The sequence below is a fragment of the Symphalangus syndactylus genome, chromosome 14 (assembly GCF_028878055.3).
Source record: "Symphalangus syndactylus isolate Jambi chromosome 14, NHGRI_mSymSyn1-v2.1_pri, whole genome shotgun sequence".
Classification (NCBI taxonomy): Eukaryota; Metazoa; Chordata; class Mammalia; order Primates; family Hylobatidae; genus Symphalangus; species Symphalangus syndactylus.
The window spans coordinates 90589523-90613896 of record NC_072436.2 but is presented as its reverse complement, the minus strand read 5'-3'; the positions used below and the strand labels follow the sequence as shown (position 1 = coordinate 90613896).

Here is a 24374-nt window from a genome sequence, read left to right as displayed (position 1 = left end):
GATATTGGCCTGAAGTTTTCCTTTTTTTGTTGTATCTCTGGTAGGTTTTGATGTCAGGATAATGCTGGCCCCATAAAACGAGTTAGGGAGAAGTCCCTCCTTTTCAATTCTTTGGAATCATTTCAGAAGAAATGGTACCAGCTCCTCTTTGTACCTCTAGGAGAATTCAGCTGTAAATCCATCTGGTCCTGGGCTTCTTTTGGTTGGTAGGCTATTTACTACTGCCTCAATTTCAGAACCTGTTTTTGGTCTATTTGGGAATTCAACTTCTTCCTGGCTTAGTCTTGGGAGGGTGTATGTGTCCAGGAATTTATCCATATTCTCTAGATTTTCTAGTTTATTTGCATAGAGGTGTTTATAGTATACTCTGATGGTTGTTTGTATTTCTGTGGGGTCAGTGATGATATCTCCTTTATTATTTTTTGTTGTGTCAATTTGATTCTTCTCTCTTTTCTTTATTAGTCTAGCTATCAGTCTATCTGTCTTATTAATTGTTTTCAAAAGACCAGCTCCTGGATTCATAGACTTTTTGAAGAGTTTTTCGTGTCTTTAGCTCCTTCAGTTCTGCTTTGATCTTGGTTATTTCTTGTCTTCTGCTACCTTTTGGGTTTGTTGGCTCTTGGTTCTTTAGTTCTTCTAGTTGTGATGTTAGGGTGTCGATTTGAGATCTTCCTAGCATTTTTATATGAGTATTTAGTGCTCTAAATTTCTCTCTTAACAATGCTTTAGCTGCATCCCAAAGATTCTGGTACATTGTCTCTTTGTTCATTTCTCAATTTTTTAAGTGGTGGTTTATGCTTAGTAGAAACAGTAACAGTAAAAGTAAAAAATGTATAACTTTGGTTTATTTGTTTACTTATTCCTTATCTCAAGCCTTCTCCAACATCCTATGAAGACGGCAGTAAGAGTAAAGTTCAGCCATTTCTGTGATTTATCTATCCACATTTTTTTTGAGACACTGTCATGCTCTGTTGCTCTGTCACCCATGCTTGAAAGCAGTGGTGTTATCATGGCTCACTGCAGGCTTGACCTCCTGAACTCAAGAGATCCTCCCACCTCAGCCCCCCAGATAGCTGGGTCTACAGGCGCACACTACCACACTTGGCTAATTTTTGTATTTTTTTGTTGAGATGTGGTTTTGCCATGTTACCTAGGCTAGTCTTGAATTCCTGGGCTCAAGTGATCCATCCACCTTGGCCTACGAAAGTGCTGGGATTACAGGCATAAGTCACCATTCCTGGCTTATCCACATATGTTTATAATAACAGTTATAAAAAACAAACAAACAAAAACTGGAAAGTTAGGCCACTGACATTGACAAGCAATTGTGGGTATCTGTAAGATTTATAACTCAACGATATAAGTTTTTTAACCCATGAAGTTCTTTGGCCAATTAAATTTAACAAAGGAAATGGATTTTCAAGTGAAAAAGAAAAGAAAGAGGTTCTCTATGGAGATCTTTACATTTTACCACCCATGTGAAGACTATAACTATGTATGAGACTCACTTTTGAAGTTGAAATGATTGAAACATTAGAGCATGGATTAAAGTACCAAATCAGACCTGGGGCAGGTAAGTGTCAAATCTTTTTTCTTTTGTATTTGGTTCACAAAATTCTACCTTCCTAGACTAAAATTACAAGGTGGTTCCAATTTGCACATCAGATCCTTGAAGACTCAGGTCTCCAATCTCAAAATAACCTCACATTTGAAACATACATCCTTAAGCTCTGAGGGGAAAAGGTGGAGAAAAACCTGTAAAACAGAAAGAATAGAACACTCAGGGGTGAAGTAGGCTTCCAACTTAAAAATTCCCAGATCTAGGGTCATTTTAAAAATTTTAATTCATTTTAAATGGGTTATTGTATTCAAATAAAGTTTGCATGCCATCTGTTTTCAAAGTCATTTAAATTAAGTTTTATGACTCATGAGAAAGAGAGGCCATTTTTAACATATTATAGTCTGCTTATTACTATCAATCACTAATTAAAATTAATTATTAAGAGTGATTCCTTTTGCTCTCAAATCTTCTAGATCATTTATCAAAGAATGGCATGACTTTCTCTTCCTTCCTTGGAATACTGAAGTCATGGTCACATGACTTTTGGGTAGATGCTACTGAAATGATGATTTTAGTCAGATGTTTAACAGTAATGCTGTCTAAAAGCTACATTTAACCAAGAGAGCAGTATTTTTGAAACAGCAGGCAGTATAAAACTGCTTTGTGAATATTAACATATTCTAGAAAATTAGTTTGCACTCATTATCATAAGCAATTGCTTACTGTTTAGATGCAGCTCGTATTAAATTGGCAAGCAATTTGCAAGAATTAAAACATAACATAGAGAGCTTTCTGAAAACTCAGCAATATCCTGGGAGAAATGATGCTACTAGGTCCACAGACCATGTACCAAACGTTTTTACCCATTAAACATATTTAGCATTAGAATAATAGTTGGTTGGCTACACAGGTTTTTAATGGAAGATCATTTTGTAACCACTGTTTGGACACCATCAATAGCATTTTATACATCGGACATTTAAAGACTTTGTTTTAAAAAGCCTGAGGAGAAAGTAGGAAGGCTTTGTATTCTAAAAATGAACTAGCTATCAATTTGCCTAAATTTTGGTACTTCAATAACCCATTGCATTGTCTTGAGTTACTTTGTGCTACCCAATTTGTCCCTTTCACAAAGTTTCTGTTGTCTTGATCATTCTTTCCATTTATTCCTGGGGTGGATTCTGCTGATGTTTACCCCTATCCACTTTACTTTCTTTAATAACAGAACTCTTGAGTGTCAGCTGAGCAGATAGATATCTGCGTAGAGCCTACATTTCCCATTCTCTTTTACAGCTCGAAGGGGCTATTGACTAAGTTCTGGCCAATGAGAGATGAGCAAAAATGATGTGTATTTATTCTAGTTCAGATCCTGAAGTGTGTCTGCATTCTCCTGCCCATTTCCCTCCTTCTTGCCTAGTGATGACAGAATTGAATCAGCTGCTTTAGACTTAGAGATGGAAGCCAAAGTTGAGAACTGTACAATCCCATCCTAGGACGACTGAATTGTGACTATTATGTGAGAAAAAAGAATCTTACATTGTGTCGAGAGATGAGTATTTCTGGGTCTCATATTGACAGCAAAGCGTGTTTATACAGCCTTTGAAAAAAATGACCTAACATTTCCATGTATTTTTTCATCCTCATGAGGCAAGAAAATTTGATAGAGAAGCTATTATTATCTCCATTTTATGAATTTAAAAGAGATTAATATTCAAAGAGCTAAAATTATTTGTCCATGGTCACAAAGTAATGTAAAACTTTTACTATCAAAACCTTACACAGAAGGCTACTGATTATCTATTATCTTTTTAATAGTAAACTGATGTTACCTACCCTGAGTAATTCATGGGAGGTCACATGTTTTTATGGATTTCCCCATTTTGCAATTCTTTGCTCCTTATAAAAACAAAATTTGCAAAACAGTAAAGGATATTGCCTGTGATATGAAACAAAGTGAAAATAACTGACCCACACAAGCCCCTCAGCTTGAATAGAGAGGATTTACTTTAGAAAACTTTTAAATACTTTCTCCACCTTTTGAGATTTAAATCTTCTCCCAGCTTCTTGCCAGATTTACAACTTGAAAATGTCTTTCTCAAGGGCCTAGAAGTCATCTATTTGAAATGTAATCATCAAGGAAGATAGTGCTCTGTCTCCCAGTATCTGAAAGGGTAAGAGCCTAACCTCTGGAAGTTCCAATTAGTAATTTTTTCTGTACCATACATATAATAAAGGACTAATTAATGGGAAGTGGATAACAAAGAAAAGTATAATGCATTAAAATCTGTACATCAGCAAAGAAAGATAATTTAAAGAGTATCGTTGAAGTGCTACAAAGTACTGAGAAAAGAGACTATCCAAAAACAAATCTAGTAGCTAGTTTTATGGCTTTTCAAATGATAAATTTAAAATATAAAACAAAAAATTTAAATTTTTTGTTGATAAAGTATCTGCACAATTTTTTTTGGTTTCCCAGTGCATATAAAGGTTGTTTATACTATACTGTAGTCTATTTAAGTATGCAACAGCATTATGTCTGAAACAATGTATATACCTTAATTAAAAAATACTTTATTGCTAAATCATCTGAGCCTTTAGCAAGCTGTAATATTTTTGATGGTGGAGGGTCTTGCTTCATTGTTGTTGAGTGCTTACTGATTAGGGTGGTGGGTGCTGAAGGTTGAGGTGGCTGTGACAATTTCTTAAAATAAGACAACAATGCAGTTTGCTGCATCAAATGACTCTGCACAAAAGTTTTCTCCATAGCATGCAATGCTGTTTGATAGCATTTTAACCACAATAGACATCTTTCAAAATTTGAGTCCATCCTCTCAAACCCTGCCGCTGCTTTTTCAACTAAGTTTATGTAATATTCTACATCTATTGTTGTCATTTCAACAATGTTCATAGCATCTTCATTAGGAGTACATTTCATCTCATGAAACCACATTTTTCATTCATCCATAAGAAGCAACTTCTCATTTGTTCAAGTTTTACCATGAGATTGCAGCAATTCAGTCACATCTCCAGGCTCCACTCCTAGTTCTAGTTCTCTTGCTATTTCTACCACATCTGTAGTTACTTCCTCCACTGAAGTCTTGAGCCTGTCAAAGTCATCTATAATGGTTGAAATCAATTTCTTCCAAATTCCTATTATCCCTGATATTTTTACCGTCTTCCCTGAGTCACAGATGTCCTTAATGCATCTAGAATGGTAAATCCTTTCGAGAAGGTTTTCAATATACTTTGTGTAGATCCATCATAGGAATCACTATCTATGGCAGTTATAACTTTATAAAATGTATTTCTTAAATAAGGATTGAAAGTTGAAATTACTCCTTCCTTAGGTTATAGAATAGAAGTGTTATCAAGGATAAAATTATATTAATCCTCATGTATATCTCCATCATTGAGTGACAGGTACATTGTCAATGAGCAGTAATAATTTGAAAAGAGTCTCTATTTCTAAGAAGTAGGTCTCAATATTGGGCTCAAAATGTTCAGTAAATCATGCTGTAAACAGCATATCGTTCACTCTTTGCTGTTTCATTTATAGAGCACAGGCAAAGCACATTTAGCATAATTATTAAGGACCCTAGGATTTTTAGAATGGTTAATAAGCATTGGCTTCAACTTAAATTCACCAGCTGCATTAGCCCCTAAAAGAGAGTCAGACTGTCTTTTGCAACTCTGAAAACAGGTATTGAGTTTTCTCCTCTTTAGCTGTGAAAGAAGATACCTACATGGCATCTTCTTCAAAAACTATATAAGGCTGTTTTGTCTACGCTGAAAATCTATTTAGTATAGTCAACTTTATCAAATCTTAGCTAATTTTTTTTGATAACTTGCTGCAGCTTCTACATCAGCACTGTTGCTATACCTGACCTGGAAGGGGAGTAAAAGATATGGCATTCACTCAGACAGGAAACATCAGAGAAGAAACATGATGCTTAAGTAATATAAGGGGTTTGTTTTGTTAGAATTTAGCTACCTTCCTCCAGGTAAGAATACCACATCATCTCTACATTCCTACTTAGCATACTGAAGTGCACATGGAAGACTTTTTTTTAGTATCCTGCTAATTAATCAAGTATATAATTAAGAAGAGATCTTCAAACAAAAACTCTGCCCTCTTTCGTAGATTTTTGCCAAACTCAAAGTTATAAACACAATTAACTCCTGATCTCTTTTAAAATATTCTCCAAATGTAATATTTAGCTTTTAATAATACCTTTCCATGAAACACACATGAATTGGCTTTGTTTATCTGAATATTTGCAGTGTTCCCCTTTTTTCCAAAAATGTTAAGAAATCATTTTATGAAACAGGTTTCACTATACTATATTGTCCCAGGATGTCGTTTGCATGTTTGCTATTTGGTTTTCTAAATAAATTTATCAGCACAAGTTATTATACTTAGTTGATCTGCTTCCTCTACTCATCAAGGTGGTTTATCATTTGTGGTGCACAGGTGAGCAACAGGATCAAGTGTAATGCGGGCTTAGGTTCAAATCCCTGCATGTATAGATGAAATTGGGTTATCTGCACTTCTTGTACCTTTCAATAGTGGGAGGAGAGAAGGAAGTCCATCACTACTGGAAAATATGCTCTGTACTCTGTCAACTCTGTTGATCCTCAGCACAAAATATTTTAAAGCATTTCCCTAACAAACAAGTCTAGTTAGATAATCTGTATCATAACCATTACTTTTATCTATGAGACCCCTCTGTCTCTTAGAACATAGTGGTCATGGGTACTGGTAGCCCATATGATGCCTTCAGGAAAATAGAAAAAAAGCAAATCTCCAAAACCCTCTACTTCTGCCTATTGAAAATTTTCATGATTTTTGTCAGAACAAGACATTTGCTTGATATTTCCTAGAAAATTGTCATATTAAATATGCAACTCCATTATGAAAACAGTATAAATGGTGCCACCTTAACAAGTGTACAACTTGCACAAACATCCATGGCATCCTTTTAGTAAGATGTAGGAAATGATTAGGTTTTGGTTTCAGACAGAGACTCAACACATTTGGACCCTGTTGTTCTGTTGGAATACAACCATACTCCTCAGTGGCAGAAAATGCAAGAGATACACAAAAGAACCATAATTCCTATTCAATCACTGTCTTTTATGCAAAGCAAACACCGATGACAAAAGAAGTTCAAGCTTTTTTTTTTTTTTTTTTTTGGAAAGAAGCCATCTTACAGAGTTGAAATAAGATTAGTCACAGACCTAACCTGTAGAAATGAAATTTCTGAAAAAGAAGACAGTATCAGAGCAGTGTTAATCCAAAATGTATGAAGAACTAAACCAGAGCAGCTTAAGCCATATATTTGAAGCACAGATTTCAGCAAGACAAAACTGTGACTTGAAAAACGAGACACTCAAAATCCTCAGGAGATCAGTCTCTTCTCCTGTTCCTCTATGGCTCCTCCAAAGTACAGATTCAATTTTGAGGCAGGTTAAACTGGGGGCTGAAGTGGGAATATATGGCTAATGAATTTTGTACAGTCTTCCTTCTTTTCAATTGAAAAAGAAAAGAGAAAAAAAATTCCTCAAAAAGATTTCATGGGTTTTACTGAGTCTCTCCAACATTTCCCCCCAGATTGATTTCAGATCGTGTAGAGATAACCAGACTGCTAATTAAACTATTAATTCTTTCTTCTAAATTGCAAATCTTTGAGCATTTATACCGCAGAACCACCGCACTGACTCTGAAGGCCCGAGGAATATAGACTTTCCATAGATTGGGAGGGAAGTAACATACACATTACCCTAGGCCAAATTTGACCCTGCAAATGAAGTCATAGGCACTAACTCTCAAAATATTTAATGATTTTTCCCAGACTTTGCTTAACAAGTGTATATAACAAGGAAAGCCTCTAAGGTAAGCTCAGAGAGATTCATTTTCTCCTGGAGTTAAATTGAAAGGTGACACAATGAAAGCTCTGTTATGATTCTTTTGAAAGCAGAAAGATTATGTTCTCAGCCGATGTAATGTGTAGTTGACACAGAATAAAGTGTTGGCCAAAACAGAGGAAATGTGCTGAAGTCCAAAGCTTCTATAGACTTAAGTCACAAGACAGAAATATACTTATGGAACTCTAATGCCCTAGGTTATTGTATAAAAGTGATGTGTGTATTAAATTTTTCAATAAACCAACCAAAACAGTGTAGCAAATTCAGCTCCAAAATAGATTCCTTTAATTTTGAAAGATATGTTAACAATATAGAAATATGGAAAAATACTATTTCTTTTACATAAAGTGAATTCTTTACCTCTTCCATCACATCAGTGTCTACACTCTAAATTCATTAATAAATTCTCCTTGTCCTATGTGAAAATGAGTAAAAAATAAGATTGCAAATATGGAAGTTCTCAACCTTGAATCAGGAAACTATAGATCTAGTCCTAATTCCTTGCTTTGTGACTTTTCCAAAGTTATTGAAACTATTCAATAATCCTCATTGTCTTCTTCTGAAAATAAAGGAGTTTTTCCAGGTAATTTATATGGGCATTTCCAGCTCTGTTCTGAGTTTAAAATGTCACTCCACCAAAGCTGGCGTTAACTTTGAACTTGATTCCAGAGTGCACTGAGAATGAAGTAGAAAGTTAAATTTACCAGTGAGGCAATGCAGCAGACAACATGCAATAACTTCTTTGGTTTATATTTATTTCATTCTTATTTGACTTTCAACAAAGTTGCACAGAATGTTTTCTGTATTTTATGGCTGTGATACAACATAGTAGAGGACATTTTATTTTGCCTAGCAATTCTTTCTATGATTATAAAAAATTAAGATATAAATACAGAAGAATTGAATAGTGTGTTGGATAAGCATTGCTAGCAGTTAACTTTTTAATTTTCTAAAATCATATGCCCTACATGGCTGTTCTAGCAACTCCACCCAAAATCAATATAATGCAAAATCATAGAAATAGCAGTCTAAAACCAGCTACAGTTTTATTAAAACCTAGTTATGTAATTCCTGAGATCTTCTCTTTTTAAATCTATAACTACTACTGTTATACTAAAAAGTTTGGGTTAAATGTTATAAGCAAAACCACCCTGGCTGATTTGTTTTGTGAATACACGTTAAGATAATTCCTACTTAGAAGAACAGAATCATTCCAAGCTGAAATTCTTATGAGCCTTAGTAGGTTCTATTGTCATAAATATGACTCAGATCCAGAAAGGGATTCATTACCCTATTCTAGCAGTCAATTTCAGTTGTGAAAATATAAGGAAAAGCCAAAGCATATTCTCTACAGATGTAGCTGCAGTGGTGTCATTTTCCTCCATGCTTCTCGTTGAGAAAAAACAGGCATCGCCTCAGTGGTCCACAGATTAATAATTCCCATTGTAAAATAATCCTGCCTATGTTCACCAAAATTACAGCCACTTCTTCTTTTGCATGTGTTCTTATGTGCTGGAGTTTTTGGCAAAGAATTTAAAGTCCTTCATAGATACCCAGTTAAATAATCATAGTACTCATTCCCTGGTAGATTAATACCTTTGAAAAGCCCTTAGGCCTTTCACATCATGGAAAAGAAAATCATGTTTTCTTCTGAGTTACATGACAGTACTCCACACACTGGCTGAATTTCGTCTATCATCTCAATTTTTCTTTAAAGCAGTAATTGGTGTCTACATGGCAAGCTGATGATCATTTTTACCAAGAAGAAAACACACACACACACACACACACACATACACACACACCCACACACACATACACAAACAGCAAATGACCTGCTCAAAGTCATAAAGTTGGTGAACAGGAGGAATACTTAGGTGTCCCTTCTGTTATTTATTCCTCAGATTTGAAAGTTCTGCCCTTCATATAACTGTCCCATATTAAAGCAGCAGAACCAACGTACTTACTCTAAGGTGGCACTGTGTGTACCCTCAACAAATGTTAATTAAATGGACTTAGGGCAATCTCCCCTCTCACCTATTTGAGAGTTCCAAATGACACAAATATTATTTTTATATAGGTAACTATTAGGTCTTCAAACACATATGACAATTCTTATTGGGATCATTCATATGTTGTACAAAACAAATAGGCTTAATTACAGTTGGTCATTAAATAATATTTGTCTATTGCAGAAATTGTAGAAAGTACAAAATTAAACACAGGGACTTAAAACAGGTGAGAAAATTTTTAAGTGATTTGGCCACTGAAAGTGAAGGAAAAGAAATAAAGAGAAGAATAAAAACAATAAGAACAATAACATTGGTCCAAGAAATCAGAGTGTGCATTCTTTTAGAGGTCTCCAAGCTGTCAGTGCCTCTCATCTTAACACCTAGTTCAATAACGCGCCTGTTTAGAGGGTGGCAGCTACATTCAAAGGAGTCAACATAACTTTGTATCACTCTATTGATTGGCTATTTGGCTTGGGACCAGCACAGACCAGAATTGGTCTAGAGGTTGCTCTCTTGGTTTGGAGATCATTTAGCAAGTGACATCGTGTGAAATCAATGGCCTGTTACTGCTTTCATCGTTCTCAAGTTCAGTATCATAAGGGTGCTTAAGATTTAATGAACCTAGCCTGTTGAGTGAAGCTTTCAACCTGCTATATTTCTTCTAACATACCAAAATGGCTTGTATGGGAAATGATTACTACCTTATGCAGTAGGACTGTGCAAACCAAGACTTATCAATTAAGGATAATATGGCAGTAAGTTATACATTTAAATTAGTTTTTCAATAAGATACGTATTTACATATTTTCTTTAAAGAAAAACAGTGAAACAGCTCTCTACTGACGAAAAAAAAAGAAACAAAGAAAATCAGTCACAATTGAATGCACACATACACACATAGAAACAGAACAGATAACATTGTAGAACAGTTGCTAGGTCTCTGTAGATTCATTAACATTTCATATCCAAGGAAACTAGCCATTCATTCCTTCTAAAACAGAAAGCATTTTCAAAGCAATATCCACGTACAGGTAAATGACAAAGCAATCATTTTGAAAGAAGGTAAATTACAGTCAGACGGGTAGAGAAACAAGGAGGAAATATCAGACAGTCTCATCAGCAGAAAAAGGCAAAAAACAGCTAAATATACATCATATATTTGTTAAATATATGCATTATATATCTATGTATAATAAATCAATGCAAGAGGTGAATGAGAAGTAGGCTGTCATGTTCTCCAGCACAAGGATGATTTCCCTAAGAGGTACAATGAAATGAAGAAACTCCCCCAGAACATTACAACACAGTTATATGTCAATTTTCTTAACAGATTTTTGAGTGTTCTGTACACACGGCAGGAAGAACATTGTGGAAATATTTCAGTAAAGAGTTATAATCTAGGCCTTTGTCTTTTGGAGACAAGAAGTGGGAACAAGACCATGAGTTAGTCTCATATCAAGACCACACACCTATTTTCTTTGGAATAATTACATCACTAGGACCAGCAGAAGCTCATCTAATGACATGTGAAATTAAGTCAGGGGTCCTAGAATTTTTCAAGAAAACAACATTAACAAAATAGGAGTTTAAAATAATTGATGGGTATAGCGCCCAAAGCATTAATTACATATAGAAAGGTTTTTTAAATAAAACCTTTAGGCCGGGCGCGGTGGCTCACGCTTGTAATCCCAGCACTTTGGGAGGCCGAGGCGGGTGGATCACGAGGTCAGGAGATCGAGACCACGGTGAAACCCCGTCTCTACTAAAAATACAAAAAAATTAGCCGGGCGTGGTGGCGCGCGCCTGTAGTCCCAGCTACTCGGAGAGGCTGAGGCAGGAGAATGGCGTGAACCCGGGAGGCGGAGCTTGCAGTGAGCCGAGATTGCGCCACTGCACTCCAGCCTGGGCGACAGAGCGAGACTCCATCTCAAAAAAAAAAATAAAATAAAATAAAATAAAAAATAAAAAAAAATAAAAAAAAAAATAAAACCTTTAAAATTTCCAGATGCCTGAAAAGAAAATTCTTTTTTCCAAAAACATTTGACATGGGAGTTTAATATTATCATATGAAGAAGTATAGAAACTTCTCCATTTCTGGGGGACTTTTCATAGGGATAGGCCAACTCACCAATTCTAGGTTTCTTCGTGGTGGGGATATATTTGCTTATTGGTAAAAAAAAGCCTTGGGCAAGGACAACAAACACTGAAAAAAAAAATGTGTTCTCTGATCTGACCTTGAATTCCTGGAAACATGCAACTTCCTGCTAATTAATCCTAGCAAGGCCAGAGAATCAGGAGAGAGCAGCTCTTTTCTGTGTGAGATTAAACCTCTCTCTACATATATTACAGGTGCACCATCAGAAGAGACTAGTCTAAGGGCTTATTATAAAGAGGGGAGAGTGACTGCACTGCCAATCTCTCCAATAAAAGCGCTACTGTGATTAAATCATGACACCATAAAGACCTGGATAAGTGTTATTGTATTACCACATGAGTTACTAGTTCCTGGACAGAATGCCCAAGACTCTGTTTCTGATTCATTTTTGTGAAACTACTTCCAATAGCAATGAACAAAGAAGAAAAATACAGAAACCAAAAGCAAGACACAGAACAATTCTTCAGGTACCAATGTACTTTATCAAGTTTTCACCTTATAAAAACCGAGGTGATATTTGGACACAAGACCAGAAAAGGTCATCTTCCCAGCACAGGTCCTCCTCACCACACTCATTCACACTTAAGCAAATACATTTCACCCAGGGTTCTTGGAAGCCAGCATTCCACATTTAGAAATAATTTCTTTGGCTTAAAGATTGGCTATTCCTACTTCTTCAAATGCAAGAGAGGAGCAAGTTAAACCTAGAAAAATGGTAACACAAAGGCAGAGGTTTGAGAACCAATTTTTTATTTTATTTATTTTTTTGTTACTATTATTATTTTTTTTGAGATAGAGTCTCACTCTGTTGCCCAGGCTGGAGTGCAGTGGCACGACCTTGGCCCACTGCAACCTCTGCCTCCCGGGTTCAAGCGATTCCCCTGCCTCAGCCTCCCAAGTAGCTGGGATTACAGGCATGTGCCACCATGCCCAGGTAATTTTTGTAGTTTTAGTATACACAGCATTTCCTCACGTTGGCCGGGCTGGTCTTGAACGCCTGACCTTAGGTGATCCACCTGCCTCGGCCTCCCAAAATTCTGGGATTACAGTTGTGAGCCAACACTCCCAGCTGAGGATCAATATTGAGATCACTGACTCCAGTTTTTCCAAGAACCACCCTGAAATGGACAGTGTTAATTCAACATAACTAAATATATATTATATATTATATCTATAAATGTATATATAATGTACATAAATTTTTATATATGCATTATATTTTATTGTAATTATATATTATGATATAACTATATTATATATAATTTTTATATATTTAGTTACATATAAAATATATTTATATATGTATATAAATATACATATATATACACACACACATACACACACACACACACATATATATTTTCTTTCTAGAAGAACTAAGGTAAAGTTGGGTTTGAAAATGGTAATAAGAGTGTGTGGCCAGAAAGAAGGAAGCAGCAAGTTAGTTGCCAACAACACTGGCCAAGGCAAACTCTGACCCTGTCTACTTTCCAGCTTTTGTCTTTCCTCGATACTGCTTTGCCTAACAGACTCTTCTCTGGCATTAAAGACTCCGCTGTGAAGAAGGATGTTTTCTAGTTTAGAGACACAAAAAGATATGTTTCATGTTTAAGAAAGCATAAAGGCAGCATAACTCCATTCACCTATGTCAAAATTACTTGGATAAATAAGTATAGAAAACATTAGTTATTCTTCTTTATTATAGAAAATGGATAAAACTAAAACTCAACTTAATCTCTGTGTACAGATAGCATAGCTACCTAGGGAATTAATTATTTGATTTGTGCACACCTGATGATCATGCCTCTGAAAAGAACTCCCAGAGCAATCCTTTGTACAGGTTACTGTGATTCTGTTTTTCAGAGGCTAATGTGCTCTGTGAGGTTGTCAGAAAAGAAATAATAATCAGTTATTTCTTTGTTTAACTGGAGAGGCAGATGAATAAAGCATATAAGAAAGGTACAAGGAAAAGCAGCTTAAATATAAATACAAGCTAGTCCGATTTCTGACTTTGTGTCTACCTTTGACCAATGATGAATGAGTTTCCTTGTCTCTGTTCCTGCATTTTGAAGAAAGTAAATTGTATTCATATTTTTTCTCAGAAATACTATGTTAAATGTATTAGAATATGTCCTTGATAAACAAAATGTAAAACTCAGAAGAAGAATAATGTTTATGGTACATATATTTCTTCAAAGTAAGAAAGAACTATTCATTTCAATAACGCCACAATTGAAAATTGAGCCATAAACACCCTGAAGGGCCCCAAAGTTGAAAATAAGAATGAATAAGACTACCAACTTTTTAACTTTTTCAGAAAGATGAAGCTGCTTGCGTTCTTTGGGGGAGCAAATGTTAGGCTTTTTTCCTATTTAAATTACCACAACATTGTCGCAATCTGATATTTGATTTATAACAACTAATCAAGAAATATTTACCTAATGCCCACAGCATATGAGGTATTACAGGGAACGAAAAGCTTATACACTGGATATTTAAGACCCCTATTGAGGGTAAGCCAATTAGAAGTAACCGTTGTATAAATAATGTTCACATTTTAAAAGCACTTTATGATTTTCAAAATATGTTTCACATTGGTCACTTCATTTAACAGACATTAACTTATTTGAATTCTAAGAAGAGAGAGACCCAGAGGTGGAAGTGATTAAAAAAAAAAAATCTGTGAATTTAAGGCCGGGCACAGTGGCTCACACCTGTAATCCTAGCACTTTGGGAGGTCGAGGCAGGTGGATTGCCTAAGCTCAGGAGTTTGCGACCAGCCTAGGTAACATGGTGAAACCGCGTCTCTACCAAAATACAAAAAATCAGCCGGGTGTGGTAACGTGCACTTGTAAACCCAGCTACCTGGGAGGCTGAGGCACGAGATTTGCTTGAACTCGGGAGGCAGAGGTTGCAGTGAGCAGAGATTGTGCCACTTCACTTCAGCCTGGGTGACAGTGAGACTCTGTCTTACAAAAATAAAATAAAAATAAAATAAAATTCTGTGAATTTAAACCTGAGCTGGCATTTGAAAGATGAGTTGGGCTTGAATAAGAAAGAGAAGAAGCCAATTATGACTGAAAATTGCTTTGTTCTTTAATTTTCATGAACACATAATTCACTAGTTCCTTAAGTACACAAATATACGCTTTCTTATTCTCCTCCTTAGGCTTAGTACTCCACCTAACAGTGACCTGGAGAGCACATACTGAATTAACCAATAGGGAGGATTTGTCCTTCTGTATCTATTTTCATCATTAATGGGACACTTTACAAAGTAGCTGGGGAATTCAGAGTATAGCTCATGGCTATGGAATATAATTGAGCTCACAGACTCAGGGAGTCAATCCCTTCACTTAAGGTTCATTAGCCTGGGTTCCAAGGATCCCAGGGGTTGATTCCTTCCTTTTCTGAATCCCCATAGCACACATCACCAGACAATGTCTGTAGGACAACTTTAGCACTTCAAATGAAATATTGTCTGTGAGATCTTTGCTTTTCAATTGATTCGTGTTATCTTTGTCTTACCTCCCAGTTAATCTCCAGAGCTCCTTGCAGATAGGAACTATGTCATCCAGATTCTTTTTCTAGGCCACACAGCTTCTAGCCAATTACTTGACAAAGCATAGGTGCATAACCAATGTCTTCTTTGTGCCTCTGAGTTGCAAATGCAATTGCATATCTACGTCAGTGAAACGATGCTTCATGCCTGTATTTTAAAAACTGATGCCTAGACAGGTGAGTAATGCCAAGCAGACTATGCAAGCTCTTATGGTTTCTGATTATCAGATAAAAGTTGCTTAATTTGCTAATTGTGACATTCTAGATATGGAAAGTATAATAAAAGCCAACTAGTGCAGAACCTTCATTTTTTACACGGGGAAACAGACTTAGAGAGGGAAAGTGCCTTGCCTAAGATCACAGCTAATATTGTGCAAGAATTTGTCGTGGGCTCAGCATATGGTAGGCAATTATTTCAATGAATAAAGCAGTACCAGATGTGGGTCACATGGTCCCCTGGCACTCCAGCTGAGAAGGCAACTTGGTGTTATTTCTGAGTCTTTGCAGGTGTGGAATACTGTGTACTCTTTTCCCTTTGCTGTATTGTTTCTGCCAAAATAATTGTATTTTGTATTTGTATTTCCACTTAAATATAAAAGCAGCTAAAAGATAATATGTACTGTCTCTCCCAACTTTGTATTTAAGTACTTTGATTACGTCTATGTATTTACATAGATTCCTTTTCAAAATACTTACAAGGCATGCACCAAAATAATAACAGATTATATCTGGCCAACGGAATTCTTGGTGACTTTAATCTGACTTTTTAAACATGTCAACATATCTCCAATATTGTCATGAATATATAAACAAACATTAATTTTATAGCTAGAAGATAAGTCCAGTAAAAAAAATTTTTTTTAAAAAGAAAGACACTACTTCTACACCTGCCAAAAGCCTGCCGTTTTGCAAACTAGTCAAGTTTTCTAATGATATACAAGTTAGCGCAATTTTGAAAATGTAAATATCAATTATTGTGTTACAAAAAAACAACTTTTAGGATGTGGGAAGCAGAGGTTCTGCTAACATAGAGTTTAACATTGAGCCTTAAAGAGGGGGAAAGGTCCAATTTGGGAAAAGACTTGTTCCTTAAATTTTACTCTAGTTTTTCTTTCTATTTCCCTCCATAAAGAATTTATAAACTCAGACTTTAAATTTCATTATTTGGACTTACAAAAAGCACATTCTGTTAAAATAAAATAAAATTAAATTAAAAAGCCCTATCTGCATGATAAGAATCCCCTCTGTTTCTGACCAAAGTCTCACAAAACTTCCCCCATTATGGGTTAAAGGAAATTTGTATTTCAAGGTACAAATGAGAATAACTTCAAAACCATGTGGGAGAATCCCAGATGCATTACATATATTAAGTGGGTGTGGTGATAAGCAAGATTAGGGGTTAAATAAAATGGTTGGTGGTCACCATGAGCCTCTTATTTCGTATTACTAAAATTCAACCTACCATTATTTGTAACATGAGTGTGAGGAAAGTAAATTGTGAATTGCAGACTATTTTGTAAACATATGAAACTTTAATAATTATAGTTCCACTAGCTAGACTGAGAAACACTAAGTACTTCTAGAAAATATTGAGTGTTGTGAGAATTTGCTTACCTTAAGTAGTATTACTATTTGTATTTGGAGTCTTCTAAACTATCCGAAAGGATTTAAAATTGGAGATCTGTACTAATTAAATTGTTTATTTATCCTTTCTCCAGCAAAATAAAAGGTATGTCTCAGATCAATATATTTCAGAGCTATCAGAATTTTGAATTCTAAAACAGACAGATTTTTCCCATTATACATACAGTTTATCGACACTGTGAAAGTATAACGTACAAGCAAATTATATATTTATATATAAAATGCATATAGATAGAGTTTTTTTTTTGTTTTTGTTTGTTTGTTTGTTTTTTTGAAACAGAGTCTCACTTTGTTGCCCAGGCTGGAGTGCAGTGGTGCCATCTCAGCTCACTGCAACCTCCACCTCCTGGGTTCAAGCAATTCTCCTGCCTCAGCCTACCAAGTAGCTGTGGCTACACCACACCTGGCTAATTGTTGTATTTTTAGTAGAGACGGGTTTTCACCACGTTGGCCAGGCTGGTGGCGAACTCCTAAACTCAAATGATCCACCTGCCTTGGCCTCCCAAAGTGCTGGGATTACAGGCGTGAGCCACTATGCCCGGCCATATGGAGATACAGATTTTTGAATCATTGTCTTTCAAACACTCATGCCATTTATGTGTATGTATGCAATTATATGTACAACTGCATACTTGCAATGATATAACATATATGAAAACAATTCAGAATATGAAAAAGTGTTACTCATAAGTAATATAATAAAGTAGTGTGAAAACTACTGGACAATATTGATACAAAATACAAAAATACAGTATTTCACATTAGCTTTTAGGCTACCTGATTGAAATGACCTTTTAAAACTCTTGTGGAATCCGATAATTGAAGTTAGCTACCAATAATGGAAAGTATTATGATTTAAAGAGGACAGAAAGTTGTACTTTGTCTACAAGAAAAAATATATTTTCTGTCTACAGAGGAGTGTAATTTTTAGTAGATGAAAAACTAGTGATAATTGTCACATTCCTCTCTTTCACTCTCAACATCCAAATGATCACTCAAAATGGTCATTTTTTAAATTGGTGCAGTGCAACTAAAAGCTATTTTAGGAGTGGTTATTTCCATAACATTCTATTCTATTTTCTTCAGTCTTACTGAAAATGGTGCTTTCTGCCTAAACCATCAAGGTGTTAAAACATATTACGACAAGTTGAAACCCAATGAGAGCAAGTGACACATTTCAACAAGGTTTTATAGGTCACTGTCTTGCAAAAACATAACTCAAAGTACATTTATGGGCACACAGGAAAATTTTAACAATTGAGAAACCTATTCATAAATATTGTACTTATTTTAAATTAATTTATTAGATTATATACATGACTAGCATTGCTAAAAAAATGTAAACTTGCCTATTTTGGTGAATCATAGTATAATAATGGTACTTTCTTTTTCCTTCATAAACAAAATTTTTTAAAAAGACAAGAGAAAAAAACTCAAATAAAACTAAGAAACAACCAATCTATGAAGAAGTACTTCCCATGGACCACACTGAAACTTGGACCTAGGTAAAGGACAAAGCACTAGTTCAAAAGCCACCCTAGAGGCAATGGACTATGCAGTCTGAGTTCCTCCAAGAGGAGTCACACAATCCCAAGGATAGACTTAATATTTACATACAGAACTCAAAGTGCTTGGAATTGCGGAAAGGGCTGTGAGGACAAATTGCAGGAGGGTCCCTGACCTTGGGGAACAGATCTGACTCAGGGAACACACAGGCTGGCCGTTTAGCATGAAACAGATGATGATTTAGCAATGTGGTGGAGAAAACGTAGAAAACCAGAAGTTCTGTAACTCTCCATTTTGGTCAACCAAAGAGAAGTATATTCTGTCACCACAGGTAAGACCTGTGACATCAGTTCACTGTGGACCTGCCATCTGCAAGTGGAGACAGCCACAGGAATAGGTGTTTTGATAAGGGTGGAGAAAGAGACAGTAGGAGAAATGTAGCTGACAGCTTCTTTAGTTTACGACTACTATATTAGCATTCGATAAAACGTAATGTTGAAAACAACAGCTCCCATTGAACAATTGGAGGTAGAAAAAAATAATAAATCAACGTGACAAAAAGTGGCAAATAGAAAATAAATACCAAAAATTTTTCCAAGATTTAGCTAGAAAATATGGAGATTCTAGTTTAAATGAAGTCAAAAGAAAACACATTCTCTGAAACAAGAGTCTGAAGAAGAGATGAAGAAAGTAAAAGTAGACTAAAAGCAGGAAAAAATGGAAGAGTAAGTAAAACTATGGCATAAATAAAATCCACTTCAACAGTAAATTCTTCCTCTTTCAATAGAGGCTCAATAGATACAGCATAAAGTGATAATCTCCCCAAAAGGGAACTAAAATATACAAATTACAAGAAATAAAAGGAAGGATCATAAACTTTCCAGATTTAGAATAAAACTGCAAAAACACACAGATTGCCACATACACACATTCTAAAAATGCATGCTACTTATTAAAAGAGAAATTTAAAAAGAAACACTTAATGAAAAAATGAATTTCTTCAATACATGAAGAATTTTTACAATCAATAAGATAAAACCCAAAAATTCAATTAAAAACTGGGCAAGTCTGCACAGGAAGTTCATGAATTTAAGAAATTGAAGAAACATCTTAAAAAACATATAAAAAATTTAAAAGAAGTGGCTCTAAACATACAAAAACATGTCCAACCACCTAGTACAGAAAGATCAATGAAAACAACATTGAGGTACCATTGGCAAATATCGCAAAGATTGACAGAGAGCGTTGGGCAACTCTCAACACTGTTCAAAGGAAGGTAAGTTTGGATTCAAATACATTGGAGGAAAATTTGACAATCTATCAAAATGTAAACTGCACAACATTTTCCCCCCAATAATTACATTTTTAGGACTTTATCATACAAATGAACTGAAACTTGTTTATATAAGTAGCCAGTTTAATTAGGCCAAGCCTGCATTAAAGTTAGTTCTCAAATGAGTTAGTTTAAACAGTTTCCATTTTCCACTTTCTTTTATTTCTCCGTGTCTTAACCCAAAACTCATGCAAAATTTTCCAGCATTATCTCTCCCCAAAATGTGGGTAGACGAAAGATCTGGATGGTTTGTGTTTTCGAGTACTATTGGTAAATCAGAAATTTTTTAACTTTAATGTGCAAATCTCATTTTTACAGTCCCTTGTTAAATTTAAGCTTGGTATAAATTGAAGGAGCTCACTATATTTAAAATAATAATAGAATTGAAAACCTGAGATAGGAAGGGCCTGATACATCTTAAGAAAAATATAGTCAAGTATAGCCTTAATATTTACGTATACAACCCAAAGTCCATGTTAATGCCACTTGGTATTACCATATAAAAGAGATTATTATTTATGCAGCCAAAAAACATATGACAAAAAGCTCACCATCTCTGCTTATTAGAGAAATGCAAATCAAAACCACAATGAGATACCATCTCATGCCAGTTAGAATGGCGATCATTAAAAAGTCAGGAACAGATGCTGGAGAGGATGTGGAAAAATAGGAAGGCTTTTATACTGTTTGTGGGAGTGTAAATTAGTTCAGCCATTGTGGAAGACAGTGTGGTAATTCCTCAAGGATCTAGAACTAGAAATACCATTTGGCCTAGCAATCCCATTACTGGGTATATACCCAAAGGATTAGAAATCATTCTACTGTGAGGACACATGCACACTTATGCTTATTGTGGCACTATTCACAATAGCAAAGACTTGGCACCAACCAAAATATCCATCAATGATAGATTGGATAAAGAAGATATGGCACATATACACCATGGAATACTATGCAGCCATAAAAAAAAGATGAGTTCATGCCCTTTACAGGGACATGGATGAAGCTGGAAACCATCATTCTCAGCTAACATCATTCTCAGCTAACTAACACAGGAACAGAAAACCAAACACTTCATGTTCTCACTCTTAAGTGGGAAATGAACAATGAGAACACATGGACACAGGGAGGGGATCATCACCCACCAGGGCCTGCCAGGGGTTGGGGGGCTAGGGGAAGGATAGCATTAGGAGAAGTACCTAATGTATGTGGGGCTTAAAACCTAGATGATGGGTTGATGGGCATAGCAAACCACCATTGCACGTGTATACCTGCACATTCTGCACATGTATCCCAGAACTTAAAGTATAATTTTAAAAAAGAGATTATTGCGGAGACTGTAAAAGAAATAAAAGGAAGAAAAATAAACTAAAATCTGTAAAAATAGACATCACTTCAATATAAAATGTATCTCAAACTTTCTGAAGATATTGCCTCCATTTTTTAATCTCTAAAATGAGCATAGGCTGGCTGCCAAAGTCCACAATGTAAATATTAACAAATTATAGTCAAAAATGCCTTTCAACCACTTAAAAAAAACCCCACAAAAATGTAGTCAGTAGTCGATGTTGCCTAAATAGAGTCTCGAAGCCTACAATCTGTAGGCTGTAGAAGTGAACCAAGTCAAAATTTAAAAACAGGCTTCTGTGCAACAGATTTTCTCTGTATACTTAACTCACATTAGAAGTGTGGGATGTGTTACAAAATTGATGTCAGATAGCTTAGAAGACTTCATATGTTTTGAATGACAAGGTATTGACCATGGTTTCTGCAAAATAAGCTGAGCAACATAAAAACAGATACTTTAAACACCAAGAATATCATCACTCCATTTGTTCTGTTCCTTTAGAGGTCCTGTGTAATTGGAAGTGAAGCTACTGGACTACAATGTTATCTTTTACAATGAACTACCAAATTTAGATGTCAGAGAGACAGTTGAAGAAAATTGCTTGAATGGAAAATAAATGAACAGCCACAGAGTAAACCAAGTCTACTTGCCCAAGCCTTGTGTTATTAACTAGAGGGATGATTACTACAGCAAGAAGTGATAGCTTATAAAAATTCTATGAAAATCAATACAGATTTGCAGATTGTAACTTCAACAAAGATTTGATTTGTCAAATATTAGTCTAACTTGCTTTATTCAGCGCATGCATTTCTAAAATTATTAAAGACAAATATTCACTATTGAAATGTAAATGCAATATTTTTTAGAACTCTTCTTTTTAAATATTTAAAGTTTCAGACAGAAAAAAAAAAATCTATTCATGGGTAGTTGTCTTCCCTGACTATAGTCCCAGAACATAATTGTTGCCCCTTGACTTTTATTCGAAGATTTGGGTTCCCCACACAAAATTGTCTTTGTCTAACACAATAACACTTTATGATGCCAATTAATAATTATTAATTCATTGAGTCCCTTCTAATTCATTTACATTACCAATCAGTAGCTCATTTTGGTAGATTTCATTCCTTATGTTTAAGTAAATGTGGAAACTTTGTTCCAAATATAGCTCCTTCAAACTTAAAAGTGCCTAATCTTTGTCTCCTGGATTTTTGGCACCTAGTTATCAATAGAACATATTAAACAAAGCAATGAATTGCTGTATAATTATAGTGTCAAAAGCCATGTTTGTTTAATGTGCCTGCATTCTGCCAAATAAATTAAATTGTTCAACCACTGTTTTTGATGACAATAATGATCATATTATTACCCATTCCTACCTTGCAAAAAAAAAAGCACATTCTGCAATTTTGCTGGTTAATTTAAATCAGAAACTAAACTGCAAAATGCAAATATTTAAAGGAAAGTGGGCTTTGTATTCAAGCAGTGCTTACTCAACAATAGAAAGGTGAGAAACTCAAGAACAACCACAACAACAAAAAAAGGCTTCTTGATGCTTCTTTTGATTCTAAGGGGGAGGTTTCTTTAGCTTCATTTTTTATATTTTTGCAGGGAATCCTTCACCTTACCAAAACCACACAGCTGTTAAAAAATAATAAAAAATAAAAATAAAAGCCTAACACTCACTGTGCTTGCTATCTCTTTGGACCAACAAAAAACGGAAAGTATGAGATGAACATGATACAAGTATGTTTATATAATGGGAAGAAATATTAAAAGGTAGAATTTCTGCAAAAATGAAAATACCTCAAACAATTAAGTTTGTTGATTTAAAGCAACCTTATAGTGTAGGGCTCGAGATAGGAATTCATTAGATATTTACAATCCAGCAATTCTTAAGTTTGTGCTAGGATCAAGTTTTGCAACAGGAATACTTACCCTTGGATCTCAGAGGAGAAAGAAATACATTCTTTTCCATTAGAGACCTCAGCTATACGATAGTAACTTTTATTTAAAATTTTAAAAAGGAGAGTGACCAAGGTGTTATACTTATTGTCAAAGGCACTTTGCTTCCCTAGCGAAAACTTGACAACATTGTAATCCTTCTCTAACAGACATGTTGCAAAGCTGCTTCCCATCTTGTAGTCCTATATGATTTCCTTGCATTTCCAGTTCTTTATTAAATCCCCTGTTTTAATGATCTTTAAGAGGGGAAAAGACCCTTCAATAGATAACTTCCTATTTATGCCAAATTTGAAAAAAGTAGCCAAATAAAAATGGGCTATAAATGAGGTTTCTCTGGCCATTTTGATCTAATATAGTCTTACTTCTAGCCCCCCTGCTTTGACTAGGGCTCTCATTTCACGTAAGCATCATGGATTTGATATCTACCTGTATGACAAACAGTTCTACAGAAGGATAGCCTTACTTTCTAATTAACACAGCTACACTATGGAATTAGAAATATTCATTCAGAATGTAAGAATGTTTTAAAAATATTGTAACTCTCTCTGTATACATAAATGGAGTTTAAAACCACAATAACAAAAACAACAACAACAAAAAAGCCTAACATTTGTATTTAGAAGATGCAAATAACTGAGGAGCCTCAAAAGAACAGTCGCCTGTTAAGAATCCTGTTAAGAATTCTGACTTTTTCTTTGCTTTAAATAAGTAAATACATAAATGTTAAAAAATGGAGTATAACAGTCTACTCTGCTGCTTGCTGGCTTTCCTAACAATGTGAGCAGTTGATATTGTGCAAAAAGGCCCTTCCTTCCTTCCTTCGTTCCTTCCTTCCTCCCTCCCTCCCTTCCTTCCTTCCTCCTTCCTTCCCTCCCTCCCTTCCTTCCTTCCTCCTTCCTTCCCTCCTTCCCTCCCTCCCTCCCTTCACTTCTTTTTCCTTCCTTCTTTCCCTTCTTTTTCCTTCCTTCCTTTCTTCCTTCCTCTTTCCTTCTTTCCTTCCTTCTTTCCTTTCTTTCTCTTTCTCTCTTTCTCTCTCACTTTCTTTCTTTCTTTCTTTCTTTCTTTCTTTCTTTCTTTCTTTCTTTCTTTCTTTCCTTTCTTTCTTTCTCTCTTCCTTTCTCTTTCTTTCTCTCTCTCTTTCTTTTTCTTTCCTTTCTTTCTTTCTTTCTTTCTTTCTTTCTTTCTTTCTTTTTTTTTTTTCTTTCTCTCTCTCTCTCTCTCTTTCTTTCTTTTCTTCTCTCTCCCTCTTTCTTTCTTAGCCAGGAGATTATAAGGAGTCAGTGTCTAGGCCATCTTTGTTTTGATCACCAAGCTCAATAGTCAATCCACAGATGAACTATTTTAGGAAAATATTTTCATGTCAGTTT

General features: G+C 35.2%; 1 protein-coding gene across 25 annotated transcripts in view; it reads right to left on the bottom strand.

Annotated features, from left to right (window-relative positions):
- The window catches only part of NRXN1 (neurexin 1), a 1136968-nt gene that overhangs the window by 342684 nt on the left and 769910 nt on the right, over window positions 1-24374 (bottom strand). Inside the window, exon 1 of one of the 25 annotated variants that reach the window (XM_055242632.2) lies at window positions 11627-11758. The exons of the other annotated variants lie outside the window; for them this stretch is intronic. The gene's annotated coding sequence lies outside the window, so the exon portion shown is untranslated. Of the gene's footprint in view, window positions 1-11626; window positions 11759-24374 lie in introns of those variants that run through there. 25 annotated transcript variants of the gene reach the window in all.